The sequence below is a fragment of the Amphiura filiformis genome, chromosome 15, assembly GCF_039555335.1.
Source record: "Amphiura filiformis chromosome 15, Afil_fr2py, whole genome shotgun sequence".
NCBI classification, from domain to species: Eukaryota; Metazoa; Echinodermata; class Ophiuroidea; order Amphilepidida; family Amphiuridae; genus Amphiura; species Amphiura filiformis.
Window position 1 is genome coordinate 25,818,042 of NC_092642.1, and position 26,856 is coordinate 25,844,897.

General features: G+C 35.2%; 1 protein-coding gene across 1 annotated transcript in view; it reads right to left on the bottom strand.

The window, feature by feature from the left end:
• The window catches only part of LOC140171428 (uncharacterized), a 392,810-nt gene extending 374,831 nt beyond the window's left edge, over nucleotides 1-17,979 (bottom strand). Inside the window, 1 exon segment of the mRNA XM_072194688.1 lies at nucleotides 17,844-17,979. The gene's annotated coding sequence lies outside the window, so the exon portion shown is untranslated.
• Between the last annotated feature and the right edge of the window lie 8,877 nt (nucleotides 17,980-26,856).

A 26,856-nucleotide genomic window follows, 5' to 3' on the forward strand; every position in this document is an offset into this window, starting at 1 on the left:
ACAGGTTCAAATTTCCCAAATCTATGGTGTAGCTACAAAATACTGAAATTTACAAGCATCTGACTTTGATTTGTACAATTTACCCAGAACTGCAGTACCGGAATACATTACAGTGTACTTAAAATTCACCATTTTTGTGCTTGCCCATCTTTGGGTCATGAATAGTAGAGAAAAAATTTAAAAAGTATTAAAGCCCAATGCAGTATATAAAATCCCCAGTACATGTACACCATTGAACATTAAGATATTCAACCAGACACAAAATGCATCACCTTATTCAGTAACAAGCAGGTCATCATTCATGAAAATAAGAAATGATGATATAAATTGAAGCCTTGTCAAGCAAACTCAGCTAGTCAATAAATTGTCATCTATTTTACTTTAACTTCTATTATAAATTTTATTACTTCATTTTACAGAGCCTCTGAAATGGACAATATTTTGCTAGAAACTGTCACACATAATTGTGTAACCGAATCAGTTGTGTGCAGGTCATCACTATCTGTAAATAAGATGCAATATAAGTAAGTCAGATATGGAGTGTATTCTAATTTGTTTTACTAAAAAATAGAGGATTTTTAGGGGTAAGGCATGATCATCATTTTTGCCCACTAATCCCCATCTATCATGAAATTTCCCCAGGGGGCCACTCATATATAAAAGTTGTAAGCATGCATGTGAATGCACTTCAGAAAAGCACCCTTAACAAGGACAACCATTGTGTCTTCAAAATGACCCTTAACAAGGATAATGGTTTGTTAACCATACCCTTAACAAAGACAACGTTACAAGTGGATTAAATCCAACCCTTAGCAAGGATGCATGATCAATTTTGAAGAAAAAGTAAAAGACATCAACTTTCAAGGTTTCTTATTTCCTTTATTATTATACTCTAATTGGATACTTCCTAACTGGATTTGGTAGGCTTAGGCCTACTCAGTTATCATTATTCAACATAATTATCGCCTGCATTATTAGGGCAGTATATTTCATTATGACGATTGTAGGAATGTGATTAGATTTAACTACCCTTAGCACGGACACATGGTGTCAAAAATGACACCCTTATTTGCTATAATCAATGATTTTGAGACCCTTAACACGGTGTTGCAGTAGAAAAAAACACCCATATTCCGTGTTTTTGTTCACACGCATGCTTACAACTTTTTATATGAGTGGCCCCCCTGGGGAAATTTCAAAGGGAAAATCAGAGGGTGTCATTGGTAAATTTTCAACCCGGGATTTTCAACCAAAAGTCTTGTCAAAATACATGTTCACACAATCATGTTGCAAGAGCAGGCCCAAAAAGTCCCATACATGTGTGAGCGTAGCGAGTGAAAAAAAAGATGTTTTTTAGTCGTTTTTTGGTCAAAAAAAGTACAAATGTTGAAAAAAATGTCCACTTTTTCAAAATCAGCCCTCCCCCAATAAATCCTGCCTGTGCAAGAGCATCACAATCAAATCATTTGGGACATGCATGTACAGAGATACGTACGTATTATGACGCAGAAGAAAGTCTTGAAATGCTCCTGCAGTACCACTTGGATATGGTTGAAGATATTGATCAAATCTAAGACTCCCATTCAAATAATTCTTAAATTCTTTGAAACTGATAAGTTTGTAATTTCTGTTTTGACACCTCCCTCACCTAGCTACCATGTACCATAGCCTGATAAATTTCTTGTGAGTGTGCCTACGTGATGAACCAGGCAGTATCAATCAGTACTTATGTCCTCAAGAAGGCAATACCATCCATCCAGGAGTGAGTGAGGTCAGTGATAATAAGAGACTCATTACCAGGAACCACTGCAACATTTCAAGTATTAAAAAGCATCACTACTGAAAAGTTAACATCAGATGGTGCTACATCGTGTATGGATATTTCAGATTCACACATATGTGCCCATCCGCCACAAACTGGTCGTAAAGTTGGCATTTTCCATTTTGAGATACAATCTAAAACAGTAATTGGATTTCTATGTTGAATATACTAGGAATTTGACCTTTGATGAACTATAACTTCACTTCGAGATGTCCGATGAAGCTGATTGAGGTGTCATTTTGAAGCTGAAAGTGAATTCTTTCACAATCTGCAATAAACTGAAAATGATCTAGAGCCGACTTTACTACCACTTGGTGGTGGATGGTCACATATCAGTACTATAATTTCTACTGCGAGGTTTTCTTGAATTTGAACGAGGAAAGTGAAAATTTAATTGTCATGTTCAAACTGTACGTAGAGCACTGATGAATAAGGAGTATGTTATGGAACAAAGAACAATCTTAGAATTACACTTTGTAAAAGTTGCCCATGTCAAATCAATCCATCATTGTGTTAAATGTGCTAGAGTTGGTTTGATTTCAGTCCAGATATGCAAATATGCTCATCAATATTTCATGAAAGATGATATAACACCAAACTATACATGTATAGCACCAGAAGTCATTATACTCATCACCCTATCAAGATTGGAGTTCATCAGCTGTTGTGTTTTGGCGATAAAGGGATTGACGACATTGCTGCTGCCCCAAAAGCCGGATGGCCAACCATCCATCTACCCCACCCCAATGTACACTTTGTAAACCCCGCATGACACAATGTTGGGGGGGGCAGGTTAAACCTTTTTAAAATACCAAGATTCATCTAAAATTGGATTTTTTTTCAAACACACTTGCTTTTCACATAGTGGCATCCATGACTCATACATGTATCATGGAAGAAAATGTAGGGGTCGAAAAGAAAACGGTCATAACTCCCTTAACATGTAAATTGTAATGTACAATTGAATACCTGAGTGGAAGAAGGGCCCAACTCCATCAAAACTGTTTTTGAGATATTAAGAAAAAACTTAATATTTGGAAAAGTTTTATAGACAGAACGTTTTCATCTTCAGGGTACCTTTAATACATGAACATACAATAGCACATACATTCGAAATTACATATGATGTTTCCATGGCAACGGTACAGGTCTTAATACGAGCTGGAGTTGGGCCCTTCTTCCACCAATATACTGCAAGTGCCAGTTCTGTGTTATATATAGCTACAGAAATTAGGTAATCACCATTAATTGCTCAAGTAGAACTCATGTAATATGTTAGCAAAAAAATTTATTGTAGTGAAAAGCAGATTTCGTGGATGAACAAAATTCCTCTTTAACCCTATATTTGTGGAAGAAGGGCCCAACTCCATGGAGTTGGGCCTTTCTTCCATGGAAACCATGATTAAGTGTTCATGGAAGACTATTTAGAGAGTTGATTTTGGCTCATCTTTCACACACAAGGAAGAACAGTCTGCTGGCAATAAAATGCTAGGTCTAACTCATTTGTGTAAAAAATTGGAGTTGGGCCCTTCTTCCACTCAGGTATTCAATTGGATAACATCTCAGATTTGGCATCTAACACCATACACTTGCACTTATTAGCATCACCTTTAGGCCTTCATGTCTTCTGCACAAGTTCATGAATATTTATAATCAAACTTGCATTTTAAACACCATACGCGTATCTCTAAAATCCTGGTTCACAGACAGAACCATAAATATTATCATTGCCATACTGTACTCAGTACCTCATTGCCTTCTGGTTTATTATAGACATATAAATATTCAAAAGTGATTGCCAATAATTATGCAGTTTTTGAAATGGGAGGTTGCCCAACAGATAAATTGATTGTCTGCAAGTCACTGGATGTCTGCGAATACCAATTTTTGGTTGCCTACACTTATATAGGAGTAACTAGTGGAACTTATACATATCAAGGGGTAGTTAGGAGGCCCTATATGTTCAATAGCTGCTCTATAGACATTTGACAATTCCTGCATTGTATATTGAAACACATCTAAAGATATGACTCCTGGCAGCTATTGCAGATGGGTCTATCTTGCATAAACCCTTCTACATTTTTATTGCAAATCTCACTTTTAAAAGTTTGTAAACAGATAAGTTTAGAAACAAAAGTTTTTGGTACAATTTTAGCTCGTCCGCAACTCGTATATTTAATGCTTAGCTGATGCTCAGAGGATGTTTTTAAAACTTCTTGTAAAATATCCATCAGATATCCATCTCCACAATTTCATGATTCACACTACTTAATTTATACTGCATCGCTGAGCGACGAGCGATTGGTTTTAGCTAATGAGGTAGCACGCTTTTTGTTGCGTTGAAAAAAGCTAACTGCCTCATTGGTTAAATACTGATCGCTCATCGCTAAAAGACGCTAAGCGGAATGTAACCTATAAATGGACATCTAAAATGTGCATAAAAGTGGTAAGTGTGAATTAACTCACATGAAAACGCCATAAATTCATTGCCCATCTCATCTTAGATCTGTTCTGGGGACCTGTTTAACATCCTCATCACCTTATGGTCTGATGAGTACATTCATGTATGAATTCAGTGATGAATACAAGAGACCCAAGCCTGTCAATCCCCCTTGGCAACCAGCTCCATATTCACGATATTTATGGGGTTCCCTCAGGTCATCAATTTTTCTACATCATTGAACTGTCTACAATATATAATTGCAAAATTATTTGTATTACAGTTTTCTTCTTCGTTTTAGTACAGGAGGACTCTCTACGGAGTCAATATGATCTTCATCTTTTATCATATATCAATAAGTGAAATACTATCATTTGAAGCCATTGTATACTTTTAATAATTGTTTCTTATATAGTATTTGGACAAAAATATTAGGAAATAGCCTTGAGCAATTTTTCTCCACCAATAACAAATAACATGCATTGCCAATATGCTATGATTAGGGTTGGGTTTTGAAATTAAGGTTATGATTAAAAGCAGATTTAGAATTCGGGTTTGGATTAAGGGCGTACTACACCCATATATTGGTTTGATTGGTCTAAAAAAATATTTTTTCATTTATAGCGAGGCGATATATGCACGGATCATGTGAAATAAAAAAATAAATAAATAAATAAATAAAAAAGGTGCTTTTTTCAAAAGCCATTGTATAGTAAGTCATTTTAGCCCTCTATATTTTTTGTTTACCGTATCCTGGTAACTCAGATGCGTGTTTCATAACAAACCATAATTTATTCTTTTCAACATGTTCAAGTAGGGTACATGAATAGAATACATTAAATCCTTTGTTATACTCTCTATAGAAAATCTAGTGGTGCTTGCAAAATATATAACACTGAATAAATTAAATAAACACTTACACAATGGATGAATAGTCATTAGTCAATTTGATACTTTAATGTGTTGTTAGGAGAAGAAAAGGCTATTAGGTCACCGTATGTCAGGTTATAGGTCAATTGGTTCAGGTCAAATTTAAGCATCAATTTTGAATACACATGTGAGAGTCTGTGATACAAAATGTATCAAACTGAGGAATAATTTTGATATTCTGTCTTTAACTGGATATATATCGAGAAGTGCAAGGTGGATATACTAATATACCTTGGGATGTAAATGGTGAGTACAATTTAGAATGCCTAGTTGAGATGGATTTCACAAATAAATATAAAATAGTTACCAAAATCACAAAAGTTAAAGCTTACGGAAAACTACCCAATATGGTGGTATAGGTTACAAGAATACAATATTTTTCAACATTGCAGTAGCATGGTTGTGGTAACCTGTTACCTGTGGCTTAATTAAGTTTCAGTGAAATAATGTCGCAAGTTAAAAATACAAAATATAGCTCAACATTGAAAATAGAAGCATTTTAACCAGTTCCTTTGTTGATAGTTGTGGAGCACCAAGTTCATGAAGTCATAAAAGAAATCAGGAATCACTTATTCCCATTTTACATATCAACTTTATTTCCCTAACGTGTTAGCAACACATATCCAAAATTTTAACGAAATCCGTTGATAGTAAGCTTTCCAAAATGAAGTGAAGTTAACGAATCAGTGATGTACCCCCTTTTTGGTTCTACTTTTAAACGCATGGAAGCTACGTTGATACCGATGTCACCAATAAAACGAGAAGATTTGCCCCTTCATTTTGCATACCACTTTGTCCAATTTTTTTTTGTAATTTCTTAACAAAATGCAAAAAAATGCACAAAAAAATCAATGGGTGTAGTACCCCCTTAAGGTATTTTAATGCTGAGATTAGCTAGCATCCCAGCAAACATTAAGAAACTGGCCCAGTAATGGCTTATACCTGTCTACTTCTGGCAATACCGGACACGGCTGACGGTATGACGCCAGTACGAGCCCGAAACTGGTCTACGTACCAGCGGCCGTTTCCATGCCATTGTTAGCTGCGCCGCACTTGGTCCTGTATTGGGCATCGCCCCGGCACATATATACTGGCCCAGTTCTGGTAGCTGAATTATGGCATCGGGCCGGCACAAACATACTGGCCCAGTTCTGGCAGAAACTTCGCGATGTGAATTGTGGGATTGCTCGTTTAGCGCCTGCGCAATACATAGAATTCTTTCCTTCGACTGAATTGCGAGTTGCAGGCACGGCTGCAGGCGGTCAAAAAAATCATTGAAAATCCAGTAGATATAGGTGAGATCTTTTTGTTCTTTAATATGCACTCTACCCAAAGTGAATTCATGCTTGGTTTGAGTTTATTCCATGTCGTATTTCGAGTCTCCATCAGTTTTTAAGTGAACAGAAATAGACCGAATTTCACAAGAGGTGGCGGCATTGGACTTCGCATGCCGTAACGTGCTCATGCATGTGCTTTGTGGTTTTTGACTGCAGGCCCGCATAGCATGCTTTACATTTTGCAAAAGGTTCTGAATATAGGCCTAACTTCAATTTTAGCATGCAATTATACTTTAGGCCTATTGGCCTGTCATGCTGTTGTCCTTATGTAGAATGTGCATGCACACCGTGCAAGGCATGACTAATAATACAACTTACAAGTACTACGTATAGGCCTACTCATGTGGTGTGCATGTGCACGAGTAGGCCTACGTACGTATACTTGTATTATTAGTCATGCCTTGCACAGTGTGCATGCACATTCTACATAAGGACAAGAGTGCTGATATCATGCATGCATAGGCCTATAGCGCATGATGCATGCATGGTGTAGTCATATGCCTATTTTTAGAGAGAGAAAGTGGGCCCAATCATAGGCCTATATGCCCAATCATAGACCTATTTGGTCAATACCGTTCCAGTATTTCGAGCCGAGTTGGTGGAAATTTATAAACTGGACATGTAGAAAAAGAATGTAGAAACACTGCCCGGAATATTCTGTGAATATGCAGTCATAATTAATATAGCAATTTATAGCTCTTGATATTTTTACTTTACTGGACCAATTTCAACCCATTTTGGCCCAGTACTGGCAATTATCTATTGGGCCAGTCGAATGCCTGTGTACACGACCGTACCGGACCAATACATGCTGCCATTCTTGGTCCATTATAGCAGTTTTTATAGAGCCAGTATCAGGCCGATTGTCTAATGTTTGCTGGGATAGACCGTTTCATATCAAGATCAGAAAAGTTCGGAAAACCGCGCTCTTTATCCAGTAAGCTAGGGGAATCAAATTATACCCAAACTTGTAGACAAGAAATGTCATGAATTACAGTACCCTTTTGCACCAAAATACAGCTTATTTAGCCAATGTGAACATGGGTCATCGGTTTAAATATTTTCCTAGCATATTGAGTTTAAAACACCTCAGCTACTTGGTTTTTCACAATAAGATATAATTTTTTGTCAGTTAATTTGATTTTACAGAACATTTTGTTTATGCATCACCTCTTCCACAGATCAGTCTCTTACACAAGACATACCACCACACGCTTGATTGTACATTGAGTATCCTTGGCAAAAGTACCACCCTCATCCATTATTGACCGTCGAAAGTTCATTATAGTTTATGATGCCTGTTACACATTGGAACTTTGCACTGTACATGATGCTGAAGAGGTACTTTTATACACGCATGATAGGGGATATTATCATGCTTCAGGTTTTATCGGAATAACTCAGTATGAAAAGGTCTATTGTAGTTATAATTAAGGATTTAGGGTATCATGGGATATATGTACATGTAGCAACCACTTTAGTGTAAAGATACTCCTCCCTTTCTTTCCATTTACACATGATTGATTTTGAAGGTTCTTTCTTCTTCACTTGAAAAAAAAAAGGCACAACATTAGGCCCTTCAAAATTGAGTCTTAGTTTCCTGTTTCATGGTTGAAAACAAGGGATGAGGCGACTTTTAATTATTAATTATTAATTATCTTTTATTTTCTTTATTTTACAACAAGTGGTCGCAACCTACATCAACCTGTTTTGACTAGGAACATGCATTTAATTATTTTACAACTATGTTTGATTTTATACATAAGTAATGGTACAATTGAATACCTGAGTGGAAGAAGGGCCCAACTCCAATATTTTACAAAAATGAGTTTGACCCAGCATTTTATTGCCAACAGATTGTTCTTCCTTGTGTGTGAAAGATGAGTCAAAATCCACTCTCCAAATAGTCTTCCATGTACACTTAATCATGGTTTTTATGGAAGAAAGGCCCAACTCCATGGAGTTGGGCCCTTCTTCCACAAATATTGGAATATAAGAGATATTTTGTTCACCCATGAAATCTGCTTTTCACTACAATAAACTTTCTTGCTGACATATTACATGCTTCTACTTGTGCAATTAATGGATAATTATCAAATTTCTGTGGCTATTTATAACACATCTGCTCACGGAACTGGCACTTGCAGTATATTAGTGGAAGAAGGGCCCAACTCCAGCTCAGTATTAAGACCTGTACCGCTGCCATGGAAACATCATATGTAATTTCGAATGTATGTAGTATTGTATGTTCATGTATTAAAGGTCCCCTGAAGATGAAAACATTCTGCCTATAAAACTTTTCCAAATATTAAGGGTTTTTTTAATATCTCAAAAACAGTTTTGATGGAGTTGGGCCCTTCTTCCACTCAGGTATTCAATTATGTTCTTTGTTTATTCATCATTATAGTTGATATGATCAAAGTCAGAAAGTAGCAAATGGAAATCATTTAAAGTTATTTTAAAAGAGAAAAACCAAAATAAAAATTAAATAATTAAATATTTTGCAATTCTTTAATTTGGACGCGGGCGGGAAACAGGTAACTAAGAAATAATTGTAAAGGGCCTTATGAGGACACTTACTGAATGTTTAAAACAAATAAATTAACTACAAACAAAAAGCGAACACAAACCATGAAGGTTTCAAATTGCCAACATCTTAGTAGTTCCTTCACCTCAGCTTTCCTGTGTTCACTCGACTATAAATAAATTTAAACTCTGAATACATAATGCGCAAGAGACAAGTGATATTCATCCTCCTAACGAAACCACTGACATAGACCATGCACATACGTAACTAAGTAAATCAAAGTAGACCCCATGGCAAAACAAAGTTGTAAGTCCCCCAAAACAGTTTGAATGTGAATAAAACATACTTCTCTTTTTTACAAAATATTGGTATCAGTCCCAAATGCATCGCACAACATGTGAAATCTAAAATGTCACAGGCAGGGACTCATGCTGCTAAGTGAGTCCCTCACCCCAGGCCTCTATGTGTATGTACAATAGTCCCGTTCTCAAAAATTGCTTCCTAATAGCAAAATGAACAATACAGCACAGCATTATTTCGTACTGCGATATCGTGGCCTGGAGTCAAATGTGTTTAGATTGGGCCGCCCCAGGGCATACCTTGTATGTAACTCTATCGGTTCACCAACTGTGTGAATGCATGTTTAGACCAATTTTGTTTTCTGGATCCAGTTATGCCAGCTGGATCGTTATCTAATTTTAAACTGGTTTACTCCAAAATATGCATTAACATTGGGCTATTCTAGTTAAAATCCATACAACCCTGATGGTAGACATGACCTTTAGCATCTCACACAGGGGGTGTAGATTTCAAATGGTGTCACCATTCTGGTAACCCCCTCTTTGTGTCGCATTTCCCAGGTTATGGTCCACCTTACCAAATGATGTCTCCAGTGAAATTGTTTTTAGTTTGTTTTCTTTTTCGCGCAAAACGCGTAGTTGTATGTACCTTTATCAGTAATGTGTTGTGTGTGTGCGGTTTTTTTTAATCGCTTTTTTATATATAGTATCTTTCGTCAACATGGTTATCGGAGACCCACTTCAAAGTGATTTAGTTCGCTATTAGGGAATCCGCCAGGGACCCCGTTGACTATTGTTTTTGTGTTTATTATTTTAAGGCTTTTTTTCTGCTATTGTATCATGTATGTGTGCCGGGATTATCAATAAATCAAATCAAATCAAATCAAATCAAATCAAACCCCATTTGAAATTCACACTCCATGTGTGGAAGATTAAGGTCATGTCTTGTATCAGGGGGTTTTGGAAACCAAAAATACCCACGTCAGATTTTCAAAAATGCCAAAATAATTCATTATTTTCAAAGTATCAGTGTTTTCACCAGTTTTAGCAATTGGAACATATATTTTTGTTTGTACATGTAAAACATGTAAATTCATAACTTGGAAGCAAAACCAGGCTCTTTTCTAACTTTTCTAGTCCCTCTGGTCCCTACCCATATAAAAAAACATGTTTATAAATCACATGTATGAGTTTGGCTTTAAATCAACACGCATTTTATGTCAATAATGAAAACTAATGAAATAAAAAAAAAAAAAAAATGAAAAAGTCACCTCACCAACCTGGAAAAAAAAGTGACAATAAACTCGGAATTGACTTTCATGAAACTTTTGTATGGACTTGATTTTTCCAAAACATTTGCACTTGTTTTTAAAGGTGGGTGGTGTTTACCATTAAAACAATATTTCCAAATTTGGAGTGTATTGCTCCAGTTTTGATGAGAAGCAAAAACATGTTCAACAATGTACCATAGGATAGTAAATACTGGTGGAATTACCACTTTTGACCACATTTTTGTTCAAACCTCTCTAATAAAACGAAACATATCTTGGGCGTTAACTTTTACTTCTAGGGTATTAAGAAAAATATGAACTTTCTTTTCGATTCCAAAATCTGAATTTTGATGTTGAAAAAATTAGGATGAGGCTGTAAATAGAATTCATTTTTTATCAAATTTGCTAATTTCAAAGCCATTCATGACCCAACATGTACTGGCAGTCAGATTCTTCACCGGTAACAAAACTTAGCAATGCAGTTTCCAACTATGTAATTATGCTCATTACATGCATGCTTATTGGACCATTGGTTTTTTTAATATTTTTAATTGTTATTTTACAGCATTATTGTTATTTTACAGCATTATGTACTGATGTACTGTATAGTGGAAACTTTATACAAAATTTAGCAACAATGGAAAGTGAAACTTTTCAAACAATGGCAGGTTTAAACTTTCCATTGAAAGTAAAATAACTAATTCACAAGGGTTAGGGCACCCACCATACCATTACTTCACTCCAAATATTAATGAACAGGGTTGCCAAATTTGCTAACACACAATTTGGTAGCCCAATTGGGAGACTTTAGAAAATTTTACCCGCAACCTCCGACAATTACTGCCCAGTAGAAACCAAAGAATTGGGTGACATTTCAACACTCACATGACTTCCAGTAGTTTCCTGTCCTTTAGAAACCACTGGTTTTAAAGAGAAAAATTGGTCTACTTTTTGATTATTTTACCTGCAATTTTGGCTAAAATTTTTGGCAACCCAAAGAATGATGCCCACGCCTTCCCTTATGTTTTTAGATAACTAGGCATTCACAGCTGCTAGCCTGTTTTGCCATTATTATTTTTTATGTTACCAGTGGCTACTGAATGCACATAAATTTATTTATAATCATTTCAATTTTTCTCAATGTCATCCTAAAATTTGATGTTCAATTAATATGATCCATGATTTTCTGACGAAATTGTGAGAAAACAATCCATTTGTGTTACCAAAATGGGAATTATGGGGACATGTGATGCAATCAAGCAAAATCAGTCCAAAAGCATTTACAAAGCTGGATTTTGCAGAAAACCACACAGAAATTGAACAACCAGTTCCAAAGATATTTTACCCAATTAAAGAGTTTCCAAAACAAGAGGAAACAAAAGGAAATATTTTCTTTGTTTGGCTATATCTCAAAATCAATATTTCTGAGTTCCGACTGATTTTGCTTGATCGCATCACATATATACGCCAAGAACCGGAAGTTCTGCTCAGATATACTGACACTGTAGACTCCAGCAGTTCAATGTTGTTAACAATTGAAATCGATATCATCAAACAGATCCACGACTCCATGTGTACATCTTTTTATCTTTTCCTAATGCCATACAAAATGTTATTGTTGATCACAAGGCTGTTTTCACCCAAGCTAAAACCAAAAGCGTTAAATGAGTGACTACAATGCACTCATCCATCATAACCAAACACTGTATAACAACACAAACAGGGTTGCCAAACCCGCAATTTGGTAGCCCAATTGAGTGACTTTTAAAGATTTTTCCCGCGATTTTTGACAATTTCCTATCCCATAGAAACCAATGGTTAAGAAATAATTTGGGCGACTTTTCAACATTGGTTCCCGCGATTTCCGATAGTTTCATGCCCCATAGAAACCAATGTTAAAGAGAAAAATTGGGTGACTTTTTGATTATTTGACCCGCGATTCGGGCTGAAATCTTTTGGCAACCCTGAACACAAAGCCATAGATCTAGCTTGTCCATGGTTCATTGGTTTCATTCTAGATTTAAATGAATTTAAATTTAACACTGACAATTAATCGTATGTGATGCACCATGTGAGACTACACAACTGGTATTTAAACAGTAAATTCAGGCAGCTGCATAATAAGTTTAAACAGGGCTGTGTCGGACTTTCAGTTCAAAATATGTTGAATTGTAAACAAATTTGAACATATTTTGGGACACCCTGTATTCCGAGATTACCAAACAGCTGTGATTTTTTTTCTTCCAAAGTCAGTAGGCTCCCCCTAAACTCTAACCAAATCAATGTTGTTTACTTTCAGTTTATAACTGCAAGTTAGTAATTTATAAGCAAAGCATTAAGGGATCTAGAATGAGTGTTTATTGCGTTTCGACAGTATTTTTTGTGGGACATGAGAGCACATCAGACCTATCGAATTGCATTCTGAATACGAAGCATGTCTTTCTGATATCAAATAATTTTCATTTTTTGAAAATCACAATCACAAATTTTATGACAAATTATAAAAATTTGATATTTTTCAAATTTTTGATATAACAGTCCTCGAAGTAAATTATATAAATATAATGATATATTCTTAAAGTGTATGTAGCTGGGAGGAAAAGTTGACGGTCAATTGAAAATTTTGACCTTTCATATTGAAGATATAGATTTTTTTTTTTTTTGTCCTAATTTCTTTTTGGTGTTTTGGGAAAAAAAATCCATATCTCCAATACGAAAGGTCAAAATTTTCAATTGATCGTCGGCTTTTCATCCCACCTACATACACTTTAAGTAGGCCTATAAATCATCAGATTTGTAAAGTTTAAATATCAAAAATATCAATTTTTAATCAAAAAATCTAAATTATTTGATATCAGAAGGACATTCTTCGTATTCAGAATGCAATTCGATATGTCTGATGTGCTCTAATGTCCCAAAATAAATACTGTCCAAACGCTCATACCCCTTCCCTTAAGTGACCCATTTTTTATTCGGATTTTTTTTATTCCACCCTGTATAAGTTCAAGGTCACCCTGTACAATGAGTTGAAATGTGTATATTTAAATTGCTTTTGCCTTCAGCTTTCCAAAAATGTATACTTTTGCTAGTTTAGGGTTGATAGTTGTGGAGATATTCTAATTTGAAACTTGATTGGTGTAAAAATTCATAATATTTGTGATGTAACACTAAGGGTGGCCGAGTTCAAAACACATGGCCATAAATATTGATATTTGGCCTAAACTTAAACTCATTTGCAATGAAATGTCATTTTTTATTTTTATAAAGTAAAGCATATGGCGTTTGCACCTAGCAATGTGGTTGCAATGCTGTTGAATTCTGCACACTTTTCCGATGTTGAAGTTCATTTCATGGAATTCAACGAACTTTTATGGCATAAAGCAACATTTTTATAGTAAGTATTAGGCCTGGCATTTTCGGTAATTTTGTACCCGGTACCATAAGAATTTTCAAGGGTAACTGGTACCAAATTGCAAAAAAAAAATTTTTTTTTTTTTTTTTTTTTTTTTAAGTTTTTATTTTTTCGGTTTTGTAGTGTCTCTGGACCTAGACCTAAATGCCAGGATCATTCATGGTTGACCTAAAAAAATAAATAAAAAAAAAAAAAAAAAAAATTGTATTTTTAATATATGAAAATTGATAATTTGTATTCATGTCATAGTCTATTAATGATTTCAAAATGTATTGAATTTGAATCTAGGTCCAGGGACACTACAAAATTTAATTTCGGGTACCCGGGGAGGGTATTTCCTACCCGGGTAATGTAATCTCGGGCGGGTACCCGTTTACCCGACCGAAAATGCCAGCCTTAGTAAGTATACTGCTTGGGAACTTTCTTAAAAAGTGAGATAATTGGTTTTATAGCGAGAATCACGGCGTGAAAAGCGAGATCTCATTTTTTGCCGGGCCTTAATAGATAGACGTCAATGAATGCTGGAAAATAAAAATAAATGCATGAACATTCTATTGCTGTGTGTTACTGACCAATACCAAGAACTGTTCGCTGAAAGTCTTACATGTACACAACAGCCTGTGGCTGCAAACAAGCTAGAATGTATAACTGTAAGTGTTTCTCATTGACCAATGGTCTATGGCAAGCTGTACATGTAGATACCATGGAATACAATTTTGGACCTTAAAAAAACAAATTACCTACCGACTCAAATAAATTTTGAGCTGGAAGGGCAAACAGACCTTAAAAATATATTTAATAATATTGATATCATCATTTATAATTAGTGATGTGCGCCCATAATATCTGGCTGGCAAACATGGCGATCTACTATTAATAAATAAATTGTGTGCTCTCTGAGAATTATCAAATTCGATTATGTGTTTAGCGCGTAATGTATCTAGACTCACTTGCCAGTCCTATACAACGTGCCTATATGTGACATGATCAAGGGGAATGAGTCACATGTCGAGTTGTCGACCCTGGTTGAAAATGAGTTTAGTTTCTGTAGAAGACATCTAGAGCTTTCAGAAACTAAAAACCCCATGTTGATACGGCTTTTTTTACATCAATTTATCAATCGCTGAAAACAATAGAAAACAAAGGAATTTTAACACTCTCTTTGCCAATATCTCAGAATCAATATTAGTGACATCCGACTCATTTCCCTTGATCGCGTCACATATAGGACTGGCTTACGCCATTTTGGATGTCAATGGGAAATACACATTTAACGATTTGCGCAGGTCAGAAATTTGAAAAAATTCTTTAAAATGTCATTAATTAATTAATGTATTTATAAAATTGGTACACACCTTATTGTGCTTGCTAATTAAAAACTCTATTGAAACAAAATTAAGGATCAAATGCATTTTAGTGTCCAAAAAGGCAAAATTATCGTCAAAGTTGTGCCAAATTCTGCACCCTTGCGAAGGGTTCATAATTCGAATCGGGAATAAGAATATCCGATCTTTGCAATCAAAAACACAAAATTACAACTTAATACATGTATACTATTGGCAAAAGACATTATTGCCAGACAATATAATACATTGTAGAACATTCGACATAAACTTCTCAAAATATTGGAGAAATATGCTCACCAAACATTGGGAAAGTATGCAATCCAATTCCCATTCAAATGTGTGGGAAACTGAAAGTGCATAAGGCCGTGTAAAATTAATATTTTGGTTCTCGCCCCCCTCCTCAATTTCTGGGATTTGTCAGATTTTTTTTTTTTTAGATTTTTCAATTTTTTAGACTTTGGAATGATTTATGAAATCTTCATACATATAAATAAGTTTATTAGAGAACAAGCATCACTTCCAAGTCTTTTTGTGGTACTCTAGGGGTTTATCCTCAGAATCTCACATTTGAAAAAAAAAAAAAAAAGGGCCTCATCGTTCCTCGAGCACTGTTGTAATTTTACATTGAAAAAAAAAAAAAAAAAAAAATCTCCTCCCTCCCTCATCAATTCATGAAAATCCTCTGGACGAGAACCAAAACATTAATTTTATACGGCCTAATCCCGGCCATAATATATCCTGACTACATAGGTGTTATTAGGTACCGTAACACAATATGGTGTCAGAAGTGGGATTTGCACCCACACCACCCTAGACCCAATATATTCACCTATAGATGTCAATGAATGCTGTATAAAAAAAACATGCTATATGACTTTTAGTCATACTGTTCACAGGTATCTGTGTTACTGACCAACAGCGTTCGAAATTTTGGTTGTCCGGTTGCCCGGGACAACTAAAAAAGTCGCCGGACAACCAAAAATACTGATTCGTTGTCCGCCGGACAACCATAAATGTGTAGCTTTGTATGCATGTGTATCTTTTAGCTGGTAATATACGGACAACCAAAAACTTAGACGGACAACCAGAAATTGTAACCTGGTTGTCCGTGGGACAACTCATTATTTTTCCTTAATTCGAACACTGCTGACCAATACCAAGAACTGTTCACTGAAAGTCTTACACAACAGCCTGTGCCTGCAAACTAGCTAGAATAAATATATTAATTCTCATTGACAAAAACGGTCCACGGCAAGTTGTAGATACTGTACCACAGAATAGAATTTCGGACCTTTAAAAAAAGATTCATTACCTATCGACTCAAATAAATTTTGAGCTGGAAGGGTAAACAGACCTTAAAATAAATAACAAAACTGTATTGATATATCATCATAAAGTGATGTGCGCCCATAATATCTTAATCTTGTGATCCCTGAGAATAATCATATATTTTGTGTTTAGCATGTTCCTGACCCTGACTAGGTATGGTGTCAGAAGTGGGAAATGGTGTCAGAAGTGGGATTCGAACCCATGCAGAAGGTTTTGTGGTGGATTAGGACATTAACTTTCAACTTTGAAATGTGAATGGCAAGTTAATTTTTTGCCCTTCATGCCTTGCTTTTTGCAGCACAGTATTTATAGCGCGAAAGAAGTCGATGGTCATCGTCATCGATTATTTACAAAATTTAATAAAATTGTCATTTTATATGCCGATAAAAGTTTGCAATATACAGAAACAGAGTTTTTAAATTTTAATTTGATACCATAGGCCTAATTCGTGTATCCTTCAGCTGGGACGATAAATTAGTGTTGCGCCCCTATCATGCTTATGTACATGCAACATTGGCACATGTTGACCAGCATGCATGACCATTGACCATGATGACTAGTCATACCAATTGCCACACAGTCAGTGCCAGTCTGCAGCAGCAACAATCTGAAACCCCAAACCCGACTGGCAGCCAGTGGCAGTGACAGTGCTATGTAGAGCTTTAAATAAAAACTCATACTGTACACTTTTTGATCTCTTGTGTCATGTCGTCTATATCCCATTGTATTCAAAATGGTTTCCCGAATTTCGAAATGTAAACAAAACCTTGACTGAGTTCATGAGTTGAGCATGACGTGCCACTGCATGGAGCAAGGGAGCAGCCAAAAACAGCTGATTACTTGTCTCATGGGAATACCACTTTAGAGCCAAAATTACCTGATATTATAACGAAAACTGCTTCAACCATGTTTGCTATATTAATTCGATGACGCGATTATTAAAAAGCATTCAGTGCAGTGCTGATGCTGCACACACTTTGGTATACAGATTTTTTGTACACTCAACAACACACAGACACGGTGATAAAACATCGAGTACCGACACACCTCTCAGTATTTTCCGTTTTCCGCTCTTTACAAACAATGCTACAACATCATTTTTACATCACACTTATTTATCAACATCTCACCTGGTAGTACACGAGCTAAACAGGTTCTAATTCCAAATATTCCAAGAGAATTCTGAGTTCTTACAGCTGACTACAGTCACTTTTTGTTCCGACTACGACGGCCATATTGTGCAGCTGACGTCATCGTCGCAGCTCGGTACCGTCGCCTCGCTTTGGATTCCGTCACTACTTCCGGGGTTCATGTCGACACTTCGTCCCATCAGCTGTCAGCTGTCAGTGTCAAGTTTTACCCCCCTCCCCCTCCGGGCACTTTTTCACAGACAATGAAAACATAATAGGCCTACGTGTACATGTAAAATATTAACAGTATTTTTGTTTTCCCCTACAACAACAAAACACTGGGTTCTGTCCCGTTTTGCACTTCCTCAGTATCATAATGACTAAACAATCAACATCCAAATATTTCTCCTGAGTGAAAACCATGCGATGACATAGGCCTAGGCTTAGGAACCGGGGCTTGCGGGGGCTCCCCTTCAATAATTTTGGTGTGAGAGCTCACCCACCCCCCCCCCATCCCCAATAATTCCGGATGAAGTAAAAACAAAATGTCCCGCAAAATGTGATCAAATAAATAGGCCTGCCGGGAAAACGGGGTATTTTTTACCTATTTTTTGCAAACTACCGTATCCTGACACCAAGGGGGAACCCTCGGGCACCCCCAGGATGTGTCACCAAAATTGTTTGTTTCTTTATCCCCACCCCCCCCCCCCCCCCCCCTCCATGTTCAAAATCTTCCAAAGCCAATGTGATGACTGTAGCAACTTGAGACCTAAACACTAGTGACCGGAGCGTAAATTTGGGGAACAGGGCATTGAAACGACATCGCAACCCCCCCCTCTATACTTCGGCGGTAGGCAGGGGCCACCCCCATTTCCACCAGGAAAACCCATTAACAGTTTTTTCATCGATTTTTAGTAAAGTTTATAGGATTTTCAAAAAATGTGTATAATTTCGAGTAGGCCTATGTTTTCGTCAAATTTGGTTTAAGGTCGGGTCGTACTTTTGGGACCAATACTTCAATTATGTTAATGACAAAAATAGGATCTCTCATTTGATATCAATTTATTACGTGAATAAATAATAAAAAAACACTGCACATAGAGCTAGCTATTATCATGATTATCCCGATGTACAAATGCCAGTAATTCCATAAGGAATTAGTCCCATTTAGGCCTAGGCCTACAAGAAACACTTAGGACGTCAATTTTAAAGAATTCCATTTTCCAAATATATCAGGTCACCTCCTTTAATATAGAACATTTAACTTGTCCAGATACATTGGTCATTTCAAGTCGTATGCATAAATAGGTAGGCCTAACAGTATTATTTTGTATGGTTGTTGTTGTTGTTGTTTGTGTGTGTTTTCATTACTTTTTACACCATCCAACTGTGTATTTATTATTTCTTACAACATTGGGCCAATGTTTTTGCATTCTGAATACGAGGGCTGTCCTTCTGATATCAATGGGGGTTTTTAAATTCGCGATATGATACACATTTTATGGCAAATTATTAAAAATTGATATTTTTGATATAAACAAAAAGACCTATACGAATTTTAGGTCTTTTGGGGAAAATATATCTTCAATACGAAAGGTCAAACTTTTGAAATGATCGTCGGCTTTTCCTACATACACTTTTAAGTACATATCATTTACTTCGAGGACTGTTAGATATCAAAAATATCATTTGTTATAATTTGCCATACAATTTGTATTATTTTTATATCCCTGTATATCGCGAGTTTCAACAAATCAAAATTAGGCCTATTTGATATCAGAAGGACATCCCTCGTATTCAGAATGCAATCGATATGAGTGATAATTTAGATTTTAAATGTCCGAAGTGAAATATACAATACAATACAATAAAATAAAATACAATACAATACAATACAATACAATACAATACAATACAATACAATACAATACAATACAATACAATACAATACAATAGGCCTACAATACAATACAATACAATACAATGCCATACAAAACAAAACAAAACAAAACACAAGCAACATTCTCATGCATGTCAAACATTGAAACAAGCCAGCGTAACCACACCATGGGTACTTTCCATATCAAATTAAAAAAATAAGAAAAATAACTTGATAAGCCTCAAGTCTCAAGTCCATTTTCTTAAAATTAATTAACGCAAAGTTAAAGAAAGCTTGAAAACTGGGAGCTGAATGTTGAAATCTACACCTATAAATATAAAATTTTAGGTAAAAGCAGCATTCACATTGTAACATTAGCTATCTTCAGTAGATAGCAGTATTCACAAAATCTAATAATAGTGAATATTAGTGTTCGTGGGGAATTGGGTAGCTCTTCTTATACCCATTTGAACTGACTGTTTGTTTGGTTCAAATTCTTTTGCTACAAAGGCTTTAATTGACATTAGGAAGTCCACCTCTTTCACTTGGTCAACTGGTGTTATGAACGTTTTGAAGCTAATTGACAAATCTGACGTTTGGGATTGACCAACTGATTAAACATAGTAATTTTAGGTCTCGGTTAATAATTTAAAGGTGGTATATGACAAACTTTGTTTAAATATTATTAATAATCATCAGATTAAGCTTCGTACGTATTGTACATTTAGACAGTCATTCTTTTTCAATTGCAAATTATGTTAGGTTCCTAAAATGGCACTGTGCTAAAACGGCAATTGCTATTTTTCTTTTTGTAAATTAGTAGTCACTAGATTTCGCGGTTCTCGGGTCGGGCGGTTCTCGTGATAGGCCTATTTCTAATTACCCAACACCCGTTACCCATATAGGCCTATCTGCCCTGACCTTTTAAACTATACTATGAAATGCGCGGACGGACGGACGGACGGACACTCTGTGATTAGTATTATGATAAGTTGCATATTGAAATGGGCCGATATTCCTCACCACAATTACCTCCAGAAGAGAGAGTATTTACACAATGTAATCTATACGTGTAGTTGATCTTATGAGGTGTACTTTATATAATGAATTAAGATGTACTTTGTTGTTTTGAATTATTAATGAAACATTTGATATTGGCAACCTTAATGATAATGATCAGCTTATATTCATTATGAGCAATAATGAGAGTGATGCCATCACTGATCTTGCTAATAATTATCATTCATTCTGCTTTTGAAAAAAAACGTTATTTAAAAAGTTAGTTAATTTCTTATGTCCATGTTAATTTGCATTGTTCTTTCCTGTATTTTCATTTAAATGACCTTGTACCTGTCATTTGACTTATACCTGCTTTGTATGAGCGATTGTCAATACAATTCTGATTCTCTTAGCTATATCTGCAGTAGATAGCAGCATTCATAAAATGTAATATTAGCTATCTTCAGTAGATATCAGCATTCACATAATGTAATATTAGATACACTCCTCAAAAGAATTAAAGGATCAGTTGAATATACTCAGGATTTTTGAAAACAATGAATATAATGATAATATTATTGATAATTGTGCTTGACCTTTCATTACATCACTTGTTCCCTAAGCTGAAGACAGAATTCACTCATTACAAATATCCGCCATCACCCACATCGTGAGGGGGAGGGAGGAAAATGGAGGGAAAAATTTCGATTTTGAAGCCATTTTTCAAACGTCACCACGGTCAAGGTCAAGTCACATATTGGGGTGGGTTTGTGTATGTGACGTGTGTGTGGGTCACATTAGTGGGTATAAGATACCCTCAATGTATCCCCGGGGTGGGGAAAGTCATTAATGTATAACCGTACAAAAGATGACCACCCGGCCCCTCCTCGTTTCTCTGAGGGTAGGGGTCTTAATCGTGACCATTAAGTGGTACAAAACGACAGAACATATAGAGTATTCCTTTATGCATTATTTACGTTGCATTATTAAGAGAGCTCAATTATGACCCTTACCCTCAGATATGTGAGGAGGGGATACATTGAGGGCATCTTATGATACCCACTAATGTGACGTATAGACCCAAACACACATCACATACACAAACCCATCACAATATGTGACTTGACCTTGACCATGGTGACGTTTGAAAAATGGCTTCAAAATCGAAATTTTAGCCTCCATTTCCCCCCCCCCTCCCCCTCCAGATGTGGGTAATAGCGGATATTTGTAATGAGTGAATTTTGTATACAACTTAGGGAACAAGTTATGTAATGAAAGATCAATTATCAATAGTATTATCATCATATCCAATGTTTTCAAAAATGCTGATTATATTCAACTGATCCTTTAATTCTTTTGAGGAGTGTATCTTCAGTAGATAGCAGCATTCACATGTAATAATAGCTATCTTCAGTAGATAGCAGTATTCACATATTGTAACATAAGCTATCTTCAGCAGATAGCAGCATTCACATAATGTAATATTAGCTATATTTGGTAGATAGCAGCATTCACATGTAATATTAGCTAGCAACAGTAGATTCACATAATGGAACATTGGCTATATCTGTAGAAGATAGCAGCATATTCCCATAATGTAACATGAGCTATCTTCAGTAGACAGCAGCATTCACACAATGTAATATTAGCTATCTTCATTAGATAACAACATTCACATAATGTAATATTAGCTATTCCCAGTAGACAGCAGTATTCACAAATTGTAATAGCAACTATCTTCAGTAGATAGCAGCATTAACATAATGTAATATTAGCTATCTTCAGTAGACAGCAGTATTCACAAAATGTAATATCAGCTATCTTCAGTACCGGTAGATCTAGATAGTAGCATTCACATAATGTAATATTAGCTATCTTCAGTAGAGTGCATTCATATAATGTAACATTAGCCATCTTCAGTAGATATCAGCATTCACATATTGTAACATTAGCTATATTCAGTAGATAGCAGCACTCACATAATGTAATATTAGCTATCTTCAGCAGACAACAATATTCACAAAATGTAATATTAGCTATCTTCAGTAGATAGCAGCATTCACATAATGTAGCATTAACTATGTTCAGTAGATAACAGCATTCACATAATGTAATATTAGCTATCCTCAGTAGACAGCAGTATTCACACAGTGTAACATTAGCTATCTTCAGTAGATAGCAGCATTCACACAGTGTAGTATTAGCTATCTTCAGTAGACATCAGCATTCACATAATGTAATATTAGCTATCTTCAGTAAATATCAGCATTTATATATAACATAATGTAATATTAGCTATCCTCCGTGGACAGCAGTATTCACACAATGTAATATTAGCTATCTTCAGTAGACAGCAGCATTCACATAATGTAATATTAGCTATCTTCAGTAGATCATATAATATACGTACTATTAGCTATCTTCAGTAGATATCAGCATTCACATATTGTAACATTAGCTATCTCCAGTAGATAGCAACATTCTTGTAGTGTAACTAATATTACTATTTTCAGTAGACAGCAGTATTCACAAAATGTAATATCAGTTATCATCAGTAGATAGCAGCATTCACATAATATAATATACATCTTCAGTAGATGCCAGCATTCACATAATGTAATATTAGCTATCTTCAGTAGATCATATAATATACGTACTATTAGCTATCTTCAGTAGACATCAGCATTCACATGATGTAATATTAGCTATCTTCGGTAGATAGCAGCATTCACATAGTGTAATATTAGCTATTTTCAGTAGACATCAGCATTCACATAATGTAATATTAGCTATCTTCCGTAGACAGCAGCATTCACATAATGCAACATTAGCTATTTTCAGTAGATATCAGCATTCACATAATGTACCGGTATGTAACATGAGCTATCTTCAGTAGAGTAGATAGCAGCATTCACGTAATGCAATTAGCTATCTTCTGTAGACAGCAACATGCACATTAGCTATCTTCAGTAGACAGCAGCATTTCACATAATGCAACATTAGCTATTTTCAGTAAATCGTATATTATACGTACTATTAGCTATCTTCAGTAGATATCAGCATTCGCATAATGTACGGTATGTAACATGAGCTATCTTCAGTAGATAGCAGCATTCACGTAATGCAATTAGCTATCTTCAGTAGACAGCAGCATGCACATTAGCTATCTTCGGTAGATATCAGCATTCACATAATGTAACACTAACTATCTTTAGTAGACAGCAGCACTCACATATTGTAATTTAAGCTATATTCAGTAGATAGCAGCATTCACATAATGTAATATTAGCTATATTCAGTACACAGCAGAATATAATGTAATATTAGCTATCTTCAGTAGATATCAGCATTCACATAATGTAATATTACCTATATTCAGTAGACAGCAGCATATAATGTAATATTAGCTATCTTCAGTAGATAGCAGCATTCACATAATGTAATATTAGCTATATTCAGTAGACAGCAGCATATAATGTAATATTAGCTATCTTCAGTAGATAGCAGCATTCACATAATGTAATATTAGCTATCCTCAGTGGACAGCAGTATTCACACAGTGTAATATTAGCTATCTTCAGTAGATAGCAGCATTCACACAGTGTAGTATTAGTTATCTTCAGTAGATACAGAACAAACCGAACAGGTTAAATATTTATTGGGATGTGTCAGAAGATGGTGTCAATGTGCTTTCCATGAGTTTACATTATGGTGCTCATAATATAGTGAATTAGCTTAAAATGGCGGATTTAAGGAGACTGAATTTGAGGTGTTTTTGTTTGTTTGGGGGGGGGGGATAGAACTTTCTGAGCATTGTTCAGATATTATCAAATTTATTGAAGTTTGCGGTAATATGTACTGAAGCTAAATACCAATAAGTGTTGATCAGAACTGAAATGCACTTGTAATGTACCATTTTTGAATGTGGGTGGAACTTTTGAAAAAATAGCTCTTAAAAGTAATATTACCCCAATTAATATTTAGACCGTGCGGTTTATGCAGAACCCTTCTTATTATTATTTTAATATTATATAAAGATTATAAAACGTTTAAAAACGTTTTATAATCTTTATATAACCTGAAATTAAATTTTTCTGTAAAACGTTTTGTGTTTGCTGGGATATTGAGCTATCTTCAGTAGATAGTATCATTCACATAATGTAACACGATTTATCTTCAGTAGGCAGTAGAATTCACATAATGTAACATGAGATATCTTCAGTAGATATCAGCTTTCACATAATGTAACATGAGCTATCTTCAGTAGATATCAGCTTTCACATAATGTAACATGAGCTATCTTCAGTATAGATACCAGCATTCACATAATGTAACATTAGCTATCATCAGTATAGATATCAGCACTCGCATAATGTAATATTAGCTATCTTCAGTAGATATCAGCTTTCACATAATGTAATATTAGTTATCTTCAGTACATAGCAGCATTCACATTATACAAATATTAACTGTCTGCGAGTGGAATGGAACAATACATCTTTCACCGAGTGATTATATTTCGACCATTACACGAATTTAAGACAGTTAATATTTGTTTTATATCACTCATGCATAAATTCTATTACTAAAATACTATTTAAGGTAGGAAATACATTTTTTCATCAACATAACACCATGTTTTGCGGTGATATACTTCACATTTTGGGACCCACCCCATAACTAAATCGGCGAGTCCAAGAGTCCGCGCACGGCTTGTCGCAGGCGCACTACGGCAAAGCACATGATGGTAAAGACTTTCACACGGAGTGGGTGATGGTAAAAATGGCAAATGGTAATCAACCAATGAACTGTCTAGAATTTATGTATGAGTGATATAAAATGTAATATTAACTATCTTCAGTAGACAGTAACATGTAATATAATATAATGTAATACTAGCTATCTTCAGTAGATAGCAGCATTCACATAATGTAATATTAGCTATCTCCAGTAGATAGCAACATTCACGCAGTGTAATATTACTATCTCCAATAGATAGCAGCATTCACATAGTGTAATATTAGCTATCTTCAGTAGACATCAGCATTCACATAATGTAATATTAGCTATTTTCAGTAGACATCAGCATTCACATTAGCTATCTTCGGTAGATATCAGCATTCACATAATGTAAAACTAACTATCTTTAGTAGACAGCAGCATTCACATAATGTAATATTAGCTATCTTCCGTAGATAGCAGCTTTCACATATTGTAATATTAGCTATATTCAGTAGACAGCAGCATATATTGTAATATTAGCTATATTCAGTAGATAGCAGCATATATTGTAATATTAGCTATATTCAGTAGACAGCAGCATATATTGTAATATTAGCTATATTCAGTAGACAGCAGCATATATTGTAATATTAGCTATACTCAGTAGACAGCAGCATATATTGTAATATTAGCTATATTCAGTAGACAGCAGCATATATTGTAATATTAGCTATATTCAGTAGACATCAGCATTCACATAATGTAATATTAGCTATTTTCAGTAGACATCAGCATTCACATTAGCTATCTTCGGTAGATAGCAGCATTCACATAGTGCAATGTTAGCTATCTTCAGTAGACATCAGCATTCACATAATGTAATATTAGTATTTTCAGTAGACATCAACATTCACATTAGCTATCTTCGGTAGATATCAGCATTCACATAATGTAAAACTAACTATCTTTAGTAGACAGCAGCATTCACATAATGTAATATTAGCTATCTTCCGTAGATAGCAGCTTTCACATATTGTAATATTAGCTATATTCAGTAGACAGCAGCATATATTGTAATATTAGCTATATTCAGTAGATAGCAGCATATATTGTAATATTAGCTATATTCAGTAGACAGCAGCATATATTGTAATATTAGCTATATTCAGTAGACAGCAGCATATATTGTAATATTAGCTATACTCAGTAGACAGCAGCATATATTGTAATATTAGCTATATTCAGTAGACAGCAGCATATATTGTAATATTAGCTATATTCAGTAGACAGCAGCATATATTGTAATATTAGCTATATTCAGTAGACAGCAATGTAGTATTCAGTAGATAGCAGCATTCACACAATGCATCCCAGCAAGCACAAAAATTGTTCTTAAAACGTTTATTCAACACT